Source organism: Pongo pygmaeus, chromosome 6 (assembly GCF_028885625.2).
Source record: "Pongo pygmaeus isolate AG05252 chromosome 6, NHGRI_mPonPyg2-v2.0_pri, whole genome shotgun sequence".
NCBI lineage: Eukaryota > Metazoa > Chordata > Mammalia > Primates > Hominidae > Pongo > Pongo pygmaeus.
The window spans coordinates 57,821,184-57,835,403 of record NC_072379.2 but is presented as its reverse complement, the minus strand read 5'-3'; the positions used below and the strand labels follow the sequence as shown (position 1 = coordinate 57,835,403).

The 14,220-nt window shown below is 37.5% G+C and overlaps 1 pseudogene; it reads right to left on the bottom strand.

Annotated features, from left to right (window-relative positions):
* LOC129041534 (tigger transposable element-derived protein 1-like) overlaps positions 1–13,963 on the bottom strand; it is a 35,025-nt pseudogene extending 21,062 nt beyond the window's left edge.
* Positions 13,964–14,220: the final 257 nt, after the last annotated feature.

Below are 14,220 nucleotides of genomic sequence, written 5' to 3'. Positions count from 1 at the left end.
TTCCTTCTCTCCCTCCTTGCCTTCCCTCCCTCCCTTTCTTTCTTCTCCCTTTCCTTCCTTCCTTTTCCTCCTTCCTTCCTTCTCTTCCTCCCTCCTTCCTTCCTTTCTTCTTGCTCTCACCTCTCATTCTCTCATTCTTAACCTGGATTTCTTGCTAACCCAAATGTTTTTAGCCTTTCAAACCAAGTCCCACCTTGTCTCATGGCACATATAAAGATGATTTTTCACTTGGACAGTTCTCATATTTGGACACTTCAGTATTTGAATAGTCCTCTGGTGCCTACTCCCCTTCTCCAGACTGGGAGAAGGGAGAGTATTATCTCCCTTCATTATCATCTGGCCAGGTGTCTTCCCATTTGTAATCCCCTGATTGGGTAGTGTTCTTCCCCTCTGTGTGCATCTAGTGAACTGAAAAGAATATATTCAGTGTCACCCAGTTGGTTATTCCATTAAATTCTCAGTGTTTGCCATATATTAGCTGAAGAAAAATATTAACATCCTGTGGCTGGATTGAAAGCTATTATAGTATATTGGTTACATAAATGAAGTGTACAGTGGAAAGAGATTCAAACTGGAGATCATAAAGCATGAAGAGAAAACATTTTAACTGTGTCATTAGCATTGTAATTTATTCATTGATGCTTGGTTTGCTGCTGATGTGTTCGTAGGTAACTGCTTGGTTCACATCTGTCTCTACTCTGAGAATATGGCGATTAGAAGCTTCCAATTGTCACCAGAAAAGCATCCTTAGCATCAGTTTGAAATAAATGGTGTATTAGGTTAATAAAGGCTAAGCTGCTATAACAGAAACTCCCCTAGCTCCCCGCCACCACCAAATATAATGGCTTAAATAAGATTGAATTTTATTTCTCTTTCACATACATAGATAGTGGGCAGATCTTCTCCACAAAACTGTTAAGGGACTTAGATTTATTTCATCTTGCTAATATGTCATTCCTAAAATGTTGCCTTTATTTAAATGATCAAAAATGACTTATTGCTTTGCCTGGTTTTAAATTCTTGAGAAAGAGAAAAAGACGAGAAACAAGGCAAAAAATTTTCTTTCCGACAAGTAATGTGGAAATCCTTCACATCTCTGAAGCTTACATTTCATTGGCAAAAATTCTTTGCCACATAGCTATACCTAACTGCAAAGATTGTCAGGAAATTTAGTCTCTAGCTGGGAAGCTATGTCTCCAGGAAAAAAGTGAAGATAAATTTGAAAAGACAAATATACCTCACACATCCAATTTGAAATCACTTACAATTACCATTAGCTCTATAAGACAGTATAACATAATGGTTAAGAGATCTAGTTCTGGAGACAGAAAGCAATAAGTCCAGTTTGGGCTCTAACACTTACTAGTTGTGTGGTCATAGGCGGGTTACTTAACTTCCTTAAAACCTTAGTTTCCTCACCTGTAATATGGGAAACATAACAGAACCTGTGGCCAAGATTATGTGAAATATATAAATGGTCACATAATAAGAGTTCAATAAGTGTTACCTGACTTAGTTTCCTGAAGGGAGTGAATGAACCTCTTATGGATGATAAGACTTTTGGGCCAATGCGAGGTCATCCAATAAAGAGCCTCTTTGTTTCAGCAAAATTTATTTAGCAAGAGTCTACTTTATAGAAGGCACTGGAATAGTAGGTATTAATTTACCAGATAAGTTCTGTACTTTGAATGAGTTTTTATTATGTAAAAAAGACATATAAATCACTCTAAATTCCACCTCTATGTATGAAGATAACAATAGTTCTTAGTCCTTTTCTCACTGAATATAGAGGAATGGATGAGATAACGTTTGTCAAGAGCTTAGCTCATTCTCTAGCATAACATACAGTAAGTACTCAATATATGTTAGCTCCATATTATACAAGGCAAGGGCTAAATATTATTACAAGCAATGCTATGGGACTACAAAAGAAGGAACAATTAATTCTGACTAGAAGGACTAGGGAAGATTTCAAGGAGCTTCTGGAACTTCTGCAGGATTTTTAAGGATGAGTATGATTTCAAAAATTTGAAAAGATTTTAAAAGGATGGTTTCATCAAAGAAAACAACATGAGCCAAAGCATGAAGGTGAGCTATTGTGTGGCATGTTCAAGGACAGAATAACTGGATCAGAGAATAACGAATGGGAGAAGTTGTGGAGGAGATTATAATGTGAGATCAGATAATGATGGACTTCCCTTATTAAGCAGTGGAGAGGTTTCTGAGGCGATTTTCATACTCTGAACTATTTATTAGGTTGACCACCTCTTTTAGCAGCATACAGTATAGATTAGAAGGGAGATGGGTGTTTGAAATGAGACGCTGGAAGAGGAGACAGTGGCTATGAAAGTAGTGCAGGAAAAGGACAATAGGGTCTGAATCTGGGCACTATCATTGAGAATGGAAAGTGAAGGACAGAGAAGGGTTATAGAAGAGGCAAAAATCAGTAGGTTTTTGCAACTCACCTAATAAGAAAAGTGAGGGAAAGTAGAGAGCTGAAAATATTTAAGATTTCTAATCTGAGCATCATAACCAGGGAAGATGTACAATAACTTCAAAGTGGTATCTGCTAAAACCAAAATCTACTAGGGCATAGCTATTCAGATTTCCAATATCAATGGCCTGAGGCAATGGCATTTCTTGCATGCCAGTGTGGTAATCAGTTTCAGTAAAAACGCACAAATCCCAATGTGAGTACTCAATTATCTTCAAAATCTAGTCTTACTGGGTCTTCAGAACTCACCAGGAAATAGCATTCACTTGAGAAATATGACCTGAAGATAACTTCCGCTTCCAGCTCAATGGAGTACCTGGTATCAGACCATCTGTCCTGCTGAGGACACCATCAAAGCTGGATAGAATACAAAAAGAAAAAAATTCAGCTGTTTGAAGGTGTCAGAGGATACCCCATGATGCTAAGATCCGGGGTAGAAGTAGTACTCTTAGGATACCTTAAGATTCTGCATTAATTTCCACTCACAGTACTTGCTGATTCCTAAAATGTACATGTATAAGGTGAGATTTGTGAAACTAAACCAAAAGTATCAATTAAGTGATAGAGATTTTGACAGTTTTATAGTCCTGGGAAGATAAAATGGGGGCCCAAAACCTACAAAAGGAAGTCTTCAATGATTTTTACCTGAAAGCTTGAACAGTGATACACCTTGAGAAATTGACAGTCCCAACTAGATCAAAGAGTGATTTTTTCATTTGTTATGTACCCATTAGAAGAAAATTAATTTCCAAATTCAGGAAAATAACTATTCAGATTCTCTATAATTTTTCATACTCGATATAATTTTTCATATTTAATAAAACATTAACAGGCATTTTCACTAAGATAAAGAACAAGGCAAGGATGACCACTATCTCTTCTACTATCCAACACTGTACTAGAGTTACGAGTGAAAGTAATCAGGTAAAGGAAATCAATCAAGGCCTAAGAATGGATAAAGCTATAGTAAAATGTTCTCTATTTGAAGATGCTATAACAGTATACTAGCAAAACCCAACAGAATCAATGATGAAACTAACTCAAACAATAAAACAATTGAGTAAGGTAGCAGGATATTAAAATGACAGAAAAAATCAATGGCTTTCATATTGACAAACAATGAAAAGTTAGAAGACATGATGGTAAAGAACACCTCATTTACAATAGTAACCAAAAAGATAAAATATTTAGAAATAAGCTTAAAAAGAAGTGTGTAAAATATGTATAAGGAAAATTTTAATACACTGCTGAAAGACAAAAAAAGTAGATTTGAACAAATAGACATTTTCTGTTCTTAGGCAGGATAGTGTAATATTATAAAAGATGTGAGTTTTCTCTAAGATAATTTACACATGAAATGTGATGCCAATAAAAGCACCAACAAGCTATTTTATGGAGTTAAAGGTGACACCAGACTCAACATAGAGTAGAAGCAATAACAAATTAACTTACCTGTATTATAAACAAAGAACATGACCATATTTGCTTTTATGTGGAAAAACAAATATGTTGAAATAGCCAGGAGATGTGGGAAAAGAATACTTATGAGGGGGGAGTAGTGGACACTAAAACATACTATAAAGCCTCTATAATTAAAACCACATGGCAAAGGCACATGGCCAGTGAGGCGGAGTAGAAAATTCAGAGAAAGACTTATAGAAGAAAAAGTAGTATATGATGTGGATGGCATTTGAAACCACTAGAGTAAAGATGTTTAAAAATAAATGATGTTAGACAATTGAGTAGACGTTTGGAAAAAGATAAAATGAGATCCATATCTCATAGTATACATAAGAATAGACTCCAAATACTTCAGGGATATAAAGAAAAAAAGTGAAAACATAAAATACTTGAATTATTCTTTAATCTTAATGTAGGAAAAAGCCTTGCTAACTATGACTCAAAATCCAGAGGCAATGAAAAAGAGATAAAAAGTAACTTCTGACAAATAAAAAGGTTTTTATGACAAAAACAAACAAAATACCAATTTAAAAAGCCAAAAGATAACTGACAAACTGGGAAAAAATATTTGCAACATATCTCACAGATAAAGGGCTAGAGAATGCTTAAAAATTGAGGGCCAAGGAACCAAAAAAATTTTTATTTTTATTTTATTTCAGTAGTTTTGGGGGGTACAGGTGGTTTTTGGTTCCATGGATAAGTTCTTTACTGGTGATTTCTGAGATTTTGGTGCACTCATCAACCAAGAGGTGTACACCGTACCCAATTTGTAGTGTCTCATCATTCACCGCCTCCTACCTTTCCCCTGAGTCCCCAAAGTCCATTATATCATTTTTATGCCTTTGGATCCTCATAGTTTAGCTCCCACTTACAAGTGAGAACATACAACGTTTGGTATTCCTGAGTTACTTCACTTAGAATAATGGCCTCCAGCTCCATCCAAGTTGCTGTGAAGGTCATTATTTCATTCCAGTTTATGGCTGAGTAGTATTCCATGGTGTATACATATGACATTTTATTTATCCACTCTTTGGTTGATGAGCATTTAGGTTGGGAAGCAAAATGTAATAGAAAAATGGAAAAAGGCATAAACTATTCATAAAGACATAGTAAAATGGTTCCAAAACATATGTAAAATGACAATTATTCATTAATACCATTTCTCAACAACTGAATAGCAAAACTTAGAAAGCCTGACAATACATTTTGTTGGCAAAGCTGTGAGGAAACAGGTACTCTCATACATTGCTGATGGGAATACAAATTGGCACAATCTTTCTGGAAGGGAATTGGGAAATACCTAACAAAACTCTGCATACACTTATTTTTTAAGCCAGTCATCTGACTTCTAGGACTCTACACTGAAGATACACATCTCACAATACAAAAATACATATTCAGAGTTATTCACTGTAGCATTATGTGAAATTGCAATAGATTAGAAACAACCTAAAAGTCATACTTTAGAGAGTGGCTGAATAAACTGTGATACTTCCACACAATGAAATACTATGTAGCTGTAAAAAGAAACAAAAAGATAAAGGAAAATGAAAAAAAGGAAGGTCTCTATTAATTGATATGAAGTGACCTTCAAGATACCAGGCTAAGTGTAAAAAGCAAGTGCAGCCTGTAATCCCAGCACTTTGGGAGGCCCAGGCAGGTGGATCACGAGGTCAAGAGATCGAGACCATCCTGGCCAACATGGTGAAACTCCGTCTCTACTAAAAATACAAAAATTAGCTGGGCCTGGTGGCACATGCCTGTAGTCCCAGCTACTCAGGAGGCTGAGGCAGAAGAATTGCTGGAACCTGGGATGTGAAGGTTGCAGTGAGCCGAGATCGTGCCACTGTACTCTAGCCTGGCAACAGAATGAGACTCTGAATCAAAGAAAAAAAAAAAAAGCAAGTACAAAAGGGAATGAATACCATGTTACCCACCGGGCAGAGAAGAAGGTATAGGAAAAGACACATTTCTGATCATTTACACAAAAGAAACACAGGAAAGATAAACCAAGAACTACAGCAGGTAGGTGACAGATAAACCAAGAACTACAGCAGGTAGGTGGGAAAGGAATAGATAGAAGAAAGGAATGGGAGAGGTTAAAATGGGGTGAAGAAGGAGTAATACTTTTGAGTATATCTTTTTGTATAGATCCCACTCCTACAACCATAGTAATGTTACACGCATTCAAAGAAATAAACAATTCAAACCAACCAGGTTGTGAAGGGAACTCAAGATGGAGTACAAACAATACCACATTAACTTACCTATATTGTAAACAAAGAATGTAACCACACTGAAGGGAGTAAGGAAGAAAAGAACTAACTTGTTGGCCAGGTGTAGTGGCTCAAGCCTATAGTCCTAGCTACTTAGGAGGCCCAGGCAGGGAGATCGCTTGAGCCTGGGAGGTTCAGATTACATTGAGCCATGATTGTGGCACTGCACATCAGCCCAGGTGACAGAGAGAGAAAAAAGCAACTAACCTAAGTAACTTTGGACAACAAGATTTTTGATTGGTACTAAAGACAAAAAGAACTATACACAAATGCTGTAGCCTAGTTGGTAAATTTGTTTCTCATAGAAGCCCGGGTTAACCATTCTGAAATTAGTTTATGCATATACTAGGACTGAACAAATAGGTAGATAATGAAAACCAAGTTTCTCACCATCAAAGAAGTGACAATTAAGGAAAGTAGAAGGCTAAAATGAACCTTTGCTGCTAGACAGGAATCTGAGGTTTCAATGTAAATTCATGTTTTTAGAGTCTATACAGATACAGAAATAAAATGGATGTTTGTGTATGTGTAAGTATGCACAGATATATTTCCTACCTCTCATTGCTAAGAGGGCCTAGAAGCAACAAGCCCATCTAGCACTCAGATCTTAGTTTCTTTTTTTTTTCCTTTGAGACAGAGTCTTGCTCTGTTACCCAGCCTGAAGTGCAGTGAGTGATCTTTGCCCACCTCAACCTCGGCCTCCCAGGTTCAAGCGATTCCCGTGCTTCAGCCTCCCTAGTAGCTGGGATTACAGGTGCCTGCCACCATGCCCGGCTAATTTTTTATATTTTTAGTAGAGGGAGGGGAACTCCAGACTGAAAACCCCATGGGCGGTGGAAAGCAGTCGGTGATACTGGGAGGCAGGAGGAAACAGTGTCTGATTTGCATAGGGTCCAGGGGATTGGTTTGACCAGGTGTGTCATTCATGTAGCCCAGTAAAAACCTGGCCCTCCCACCCTAGACTCTTAATATGCAAATACGGGTCACCATGATGTCCTGCACATGTGGTTTTATCTAGAGGCAGCCATGACACCTGGCACACATTATGACAAGGAGAAGAGGGCGGGAACCTCCATATTGGGTAGACTTGTTTTCTAGCCACCAGCATTTGCATACCAATGCTTGCTGGTCTGGTTTTTCAAGCTGCTTTCTGTTGGAAAAGAAATGTTTTTGGGGGTGGCTTTTTTATTAAAAGAAAAAGCCTTACTGAGGACTGTTTTACCCTATCTGCCTATTTCTTAATAACTCCTGTAATAAAAGTGCTAAAAACGTAAGGGGTCTTGTCAAAAGGACAAAAGAGCCAACTTAAAGGGGCTCCTCATAACCAAAGCTGGAATGATTGGAGGGCCAAAATAAATAACGATAGTATTGGACTGCAACCCATGAAATAAAATAAATATCCATAAACCCATAATGCTATAAATAAGCAACCAAATAAATAAATTGGGAGAAGGAACATCTCTTTCATATAGAAGAATGTCTTAATGAAACTCTTTATACTGTATTTGAAACTTTTATGAGAGTCTAAAATTAGTTAGAAATAGAAAGTTAAAAAAAATTAATAGGCATGCCAAGTAGAAACAAATGACCAAGAACGTAAAGCAAAAATACAATCACAGGGATCCTGATATGGAGGTCATCAGGCAAAGACCTTAAAATGTCTATTACCATTAATATTCTCATGAAAATGTGAAAATTAAACCAAACAAGTAGAATATATTCTTAAAAGCTTAAATAGAGGAGGCAGAACAAGATGGCCAATTAGAAATCCCTAGCACTTATCTCCCTGACAAACAGCCAAACTAACAAACAACCACACATTGATGAAAATAACTAAAGGAGAGTGCCAGAACACATCAAAGAAATAGCAGGAACCGGTAGAGCACAGAAACCCAGTATGGTCACATAGAGAACAAAAGGAAACACCTTGCCTCTGCCACCCATCCCCCAGTCAAGATCAGCTTGGAACCAGGAGGGACTTCCCTGCAGGAAAAGGAAAACGGAAGGACCCTGACAACCCCCATCACCACCTTGAACGACTACAGTCCTCACTACTGGGGACTCCTGCAGTATTCACAGGTGCTATGCCCAGCTGCAGGAGCTGCCCAGAGTCCATACTGCTGCATGCCTTGACCACTCAGAGTAGGAGCTGACACTGTGCCTTGCCTCCCCATGGCCCACACTGACACTGCGCTGAGCTACCTTGAAACCAGAGCCACTGCTGGAATGTTTCGCATTCTAGGGGCCAGTACTCACTGCACCCCTTCATCCCTCAGGCTTTGTCACCACTGAACCACCTCTGCCTGGTGGCCCACAATTGCTGAGCTGAACTGTTGCTACATCCTATCCTGTGGAACCACAAAAGACCTCTAATAGCTAAAGCAAAAGGAACAAAGCTGTAAGCATCACACTACTTGACCTCAAAATATACTACAGAGCTACAGTAACCAAAACAGCATGGTTCTGACATAAAAACAGACACATAGACCAATGGGACACAGTAGAGAACCCAGAAATAAATCCACACACTTAGAGCCAACTGATTTTTTACAAAGGTGCCAAGAAAATACATTGCAGAAAGGACAATCCCTTCAATACATGGTGCTGGAAAAACTGGATATGCATATGCAGAAGAATGAAACTTGATCTGTATCTCTCTCCATATACAAAAATCAAATCAAAAAAATATATACATATATACACATATATACATATATACACATATACACATATATACATATATACACATATATACATATATACACATATATACATATATACATATATATATATACACACACACACACACACACAATGAAAAAGTATTCAGACATAAAAAAGAGTGAAATCCTGTTATTTGCAGCAACATGGATGGAACCAGAGGTCGTTGTGTTAAATGAAATAAGCCAGGCATGGAAAGACAAATATCACACGTTCTCACTCACATGTGGGAGCTAAAAAGTTGATCTTCTAAAGGTTGAAAGCAAACTTTTCTGAGAGTCTAAAATTAGTTAGAAATAGAAAGTTACCAGACTGTGATTGTTACCAGAGGCTGGGAACAATGGGTTCAGGGGAAGGAGAGGAAAAAGGAAAGGTTGGTTAAAGGGTACAAAAATACAGTTTTATATATATAAAGAATAAATTATACTGTTCAATAGAATGATCATAGTTAGCAGCAATTTGTTGTCTATTACAAAATAGCTAGAAGAAAAGATTTGGAATGTTCCCAATACAAAGAAATGATAAATGTTTGAGGTGATGGATATCCTAATTACCCTGATTTGCTCATTATACATTGTATGTATGTATCAAATTATCACATATACCCCATAAATATGTACAATTATTATATATCAATGAAAAACTGATAAGACAACAATGAGACAAGAAAAAGAAATAAAAGGTATCTAAATCAGAAATAAAGAAATAAAACTATCTCTGCTTGCAAATAACATGATTCTAAATGTGGAATACCCCAAGGACTCCAGCAGAAAACTGTTACATCTAATAAATAAATTCAATAAAGTTACAGGATACAAAATTAATGTACAAAAGTCCATGACATTCCTAGACACAAATAACAGCCTAGCTGAAAAGAAATCAAGAAAATAATCTCATTTACAATAGCATCAAAATAAAATAAAATAAAATGCTTAGGGATAAATATAACAAAGGAAGTGAAAGATGTACACACTGAAAACTATGAAACACTGATGAAAGAAATTGAAGGGGACACAAATAAATGGAAAGATACCAATCTTGTGGATTGCAAGAATATTGTTAAAATGAACATACGGCTTAAAGCAATATGTAAAATTCAGCACAATCCCTATCAAAATCCCAATGGCATTCTTCATAGAAATAGAAAAAATAATCCTAAAATTTATGTGGAACCATAATAGACCCCAAATAGCCAAAGCAATTCTGAAGTTTTTATAATTTCACTAATATTTTTAAAAATCAACTTTAGGCTTTGTCAATTTCCACTTTTGAATATTTATCTCATTGATTTTGGCTTTTACTTTTATTGTTTTCTTCATTCTACTTTATTTTAAACTTTCTCTTTGCTTTTCAGCAGTTTTACTTTGATGTGTCTAGGTGTGGTTTTCTATACAATTATTTTGGTTGAGATATGCACAACTTCTTGACTCTCAAACTTTAATTGTGTCAACTTGCCTGGATTAAGGAAAACCCAGAAACCTGGTAAAGTGTTGTTTTGGGTATGTCTGTGAGGGTGTGTCCAGAGATTAGTCTATAAGTCTGATTGGACTAGGAGGGGAAGATTGGCCTCACTGTTGGAGGCCCCATTTGATTGGCTGGGAGTCCAGAGAGAGCAAATGCAGAAAGCAAAATGAGTCTTTTTCTGTGAGCTGGGACAAACTTTTCCTCTGTTGCCTTATACATCAGAACTCCAGGATAGCTGGCTTTTGGACTCAAGAACTTACATCAGCAGTCCCTGCAGGTCCCAAGGCTGTTAGCCTCAGGCTGAGAGTTACACCATCAGCTTCCCTGGTTTTGAGGCCTTCAGATTTGGACACAGCCACTCTACCAGTGGGATCCCACAGGTCTCCAGCTTTTGGAGAGTGGCCTGTCATGGCGCTTCACCGCCACCATAATTGCATCATATGTTTATGTAGATAAATAGATATCCTATTAGTTCTGTCTCTCTGGAGAAGAGTGACTAATACAAATTTGGTGTTGGAAAAAGTAAATATCATTCCTTCTTACTTTATTTCTTCCAACACAATGGAAGAGATCTGTGAAATTTTCCCTTGCAAAAAGGCTCTTATAAATTAAGCATATGAAGCTCCTTAATGGGGAAGGACAAAAATGTTAAAGCTAATTATTATTGGTACTGCAAAAGCAGAAATTGCTTAATTGTAACAGCTGAGCCATAATCAAACTTTCAAATGGACAGCATATATTTAGAAAACGTGTAGACCACATCCACTCTCCAAATACAAGTGCAGTGAGTGTTTTGAAGATCACAAAAGAAGTGAAAACTCAGGCGAAAAAGACAAAAAAAAACCTCTCATTCCAAGTTACTCAACTATGTAGGACTTCTGCCCCTTCACACATAGGGTCAATTCACTATACTATGCGTTTCATCTTCACATCATTTCCAGTATTAGAGGTATACACTGTGTTAAGACCTTTAGAGAGTTCCCATTTGTTTTATGTGTTTTTTGCAAATTTGGCTCCATAAAAGTGCATGATCACAAGTTGATTTTGTGCATAAGCACTGCGTGCACGCGTAAGAACGTTGAAACTTCCTCAACAAATGAAGAGATGTCCTTCTGTACATCTGTATTTGCGAAAGATAAAATTTCTTGAGATTTTCCACCCTTGGGCAATTGCACATGCAGGGGTGACCCATCATAGTTTTTTATCTATCTCATCAAAAGATTTACGTCATGGTATTTCGAATGGCTGCATTATAAAGCTGGATGCACACAATTACCAACCATAGAGATATGCATCTACACAGGCATACCTTGGAGATATCATGGATACAGTCTCCGGCCACCAAAATAAAACAAGTTATACAAACTTTTTGGTTTTTATGGTTGCACATAAAATTTATGTTTACGCTATATTGTAGTCTAAGTGTGCAATAGCATTGTCTTTAAAAAGTGTACATACCTTAATTTAAAATTTCTTAATTGTTTAAAAATGCCAATGATCATCTGAGCCTTCTGCAAGTTGTAATCTTTGCTGGCGGAGGGTCTTGCTTTAATGTGGATGGTTGCTGACTGATCAGAGTGTTGGTTGCTGAAGGCTGGAATTACTGTAGCAATTTCTAAAAATAAGACAACAATGAAGTTGGCTGCAGCAATTCACTCTTCCTTTCATGGCAGATTTCACTGTAGCATATTACACTTTTTGATACCATCTGATCCACAGTAGGACTTCTTTCCAAATTGGAGTCAATCTTCTCAAACCCTGCTTTATCAACTAAGTTTATGTAATATTTTAAATCCTTTGGTGTCATTTCGACAATGTCCACAGAATTTTCACCAGGAGTAAATTCCATCTCAAAAAATCACTTTCTTTTCTCATTTATAGGAAGTATCTCCTCATCCCTTCAAATTTTATCTAAGATTACAGCAATTTAGTCACATCTTTAGGTGCTACTTCTAATTTTAGTTCTCTTGCTATTTCTATAACATCTGCAGTGACTTCCTTCACTGAAGTCTTGAATCACTCAAAGTCATCCATGAAGATTGGAATCAACTTCCAAACTTCTATTGATAGTCTGGACTCCTCCTTTGAATCATAAATGTTCTTAATGGCACCAACAATGATGAATCTTTTTTTTTTTTTCCTTGAGACAGAGTTTCGCTCTTGTCGCCCAGGCTGGAGTGCAATGGCGCCATCTTGGCTCACTGCAACCTCTGTCTTCTGGGTTCAAGCAAATCTCCAGGCTCAACCTTCTGAGTAGCTGGGATTACAGGCGCCCACCACCACACCCAGCTAATTTTTGCATTTTTAGTAGAGACAGGGTTTTGCCATGTTGGCCAAGCTGGTCTCAAACTCATGACCTCAGGTGATCCGCCCACCTTGGCCTGGCAAAGTGCTGGGATTACAGGTGTGAGCCACCGCGCCCAGCATGGTGAATGCTTTCCAGAAGGTTTCCAATTGACTTTTCCCAAATTCATCAAAAGAATCACTATCCACGGCAGCTATAGCCTTACAAAATGTATTTAAGTAAGACTTAAGTCAAAATGACTCCCTGATCCATGGGATGCAGAATGGATGTTGTTTTAACAGGCATGAAAATATTAACCTCTTTGTAGATTTCCATCAGAACTCTTGGATGATAGCTCTTGGGTGAGTAGTAATATTTTGAAAGGAATATTTTGATCAGAGCAATAGGTCTCAACAGTGGGCTTAAAATATTCAGTAAACCATGCTGAAAACAGATGTGCTATCATCCAGGCGTGGTTCCATTTATAGAGCACAGGCAGAGTAGATTTCACATAATTCTTAAGGGCCCTAGCATTTTCAGAGTCGTAAATGAGCATTGGCTTCAATTTAAATTCACCAGCTGCATTAGCCCCTAACAAGAGAGTCAGACTGTCCTTTGAAGCTTTGAAGTCAGGCATTGATTTCTCCTGTCTAGCTACAGAAGTCTTAGATGGCACCTTTTTCCAACAGAAGGCTGTTTCATCTACAATGAAAATCTGTTGTTTAGTGTACTCACTTCCATCAATTATCTTAGCTAGAGCTTCTGGATAACTTGCTCCAGCTTCTCCATCAACACTTGCTGTTTCACCTCGTGTTTTATGTTATAAAGACCACTTCCTTATTTAAACGTCATGGACCAACATCTACTAGCTTCAAATGTTTCTTCTGCAGCTTCCTTACCTCTCTCAGCCTTCATAGATTCAAAAAGAGTTAGGGCCTTGCTCTGGATTAGACTTTGGCTTCAAGGAATGTTGTAGCTGGTTTGATCTTCTATCCAAACCACTCAAACTTTCTCCATGTTAGCAATAAGCCTATTTTACTTTCTTATTATTCATGTGTTCACTAAAGCAGCATTTTTAATTTTCTTCAAGAACTATTCCTCTACAGTCACAACTTAGCAAAGTGTTTGGCCCGGGAGGCCTAGCTTTCAGCCTTTCTCAGCTTTTGGCATGCCACCTTCCTCATCAAGCTTAGTAATTTCAAGCTTCTGATCGAAAGTGAGAGATGTGCAATTCTTCCATTCACTTGAACACTTAGAGGCCATTGCAGGGGTGTAGATCAGCCCTAATTTTAATATTGTTATATCCTAGTAAATAGGGAGGCCTGAGGAGAGGGAGAGAGATGGGGGAACAGCTGGTTGGTGGAGCAATCAGAACACATACAACATTTATAGACTATGTTCACCATCTTATATGGGTGAGGTTCGTGATGCCGCACAACAATTACAATAACATCAAAGATCACAGATTACCATAACAGATTATAATAGGAGTAAAAAGTTTGAAGTATTGTGAGAATTAC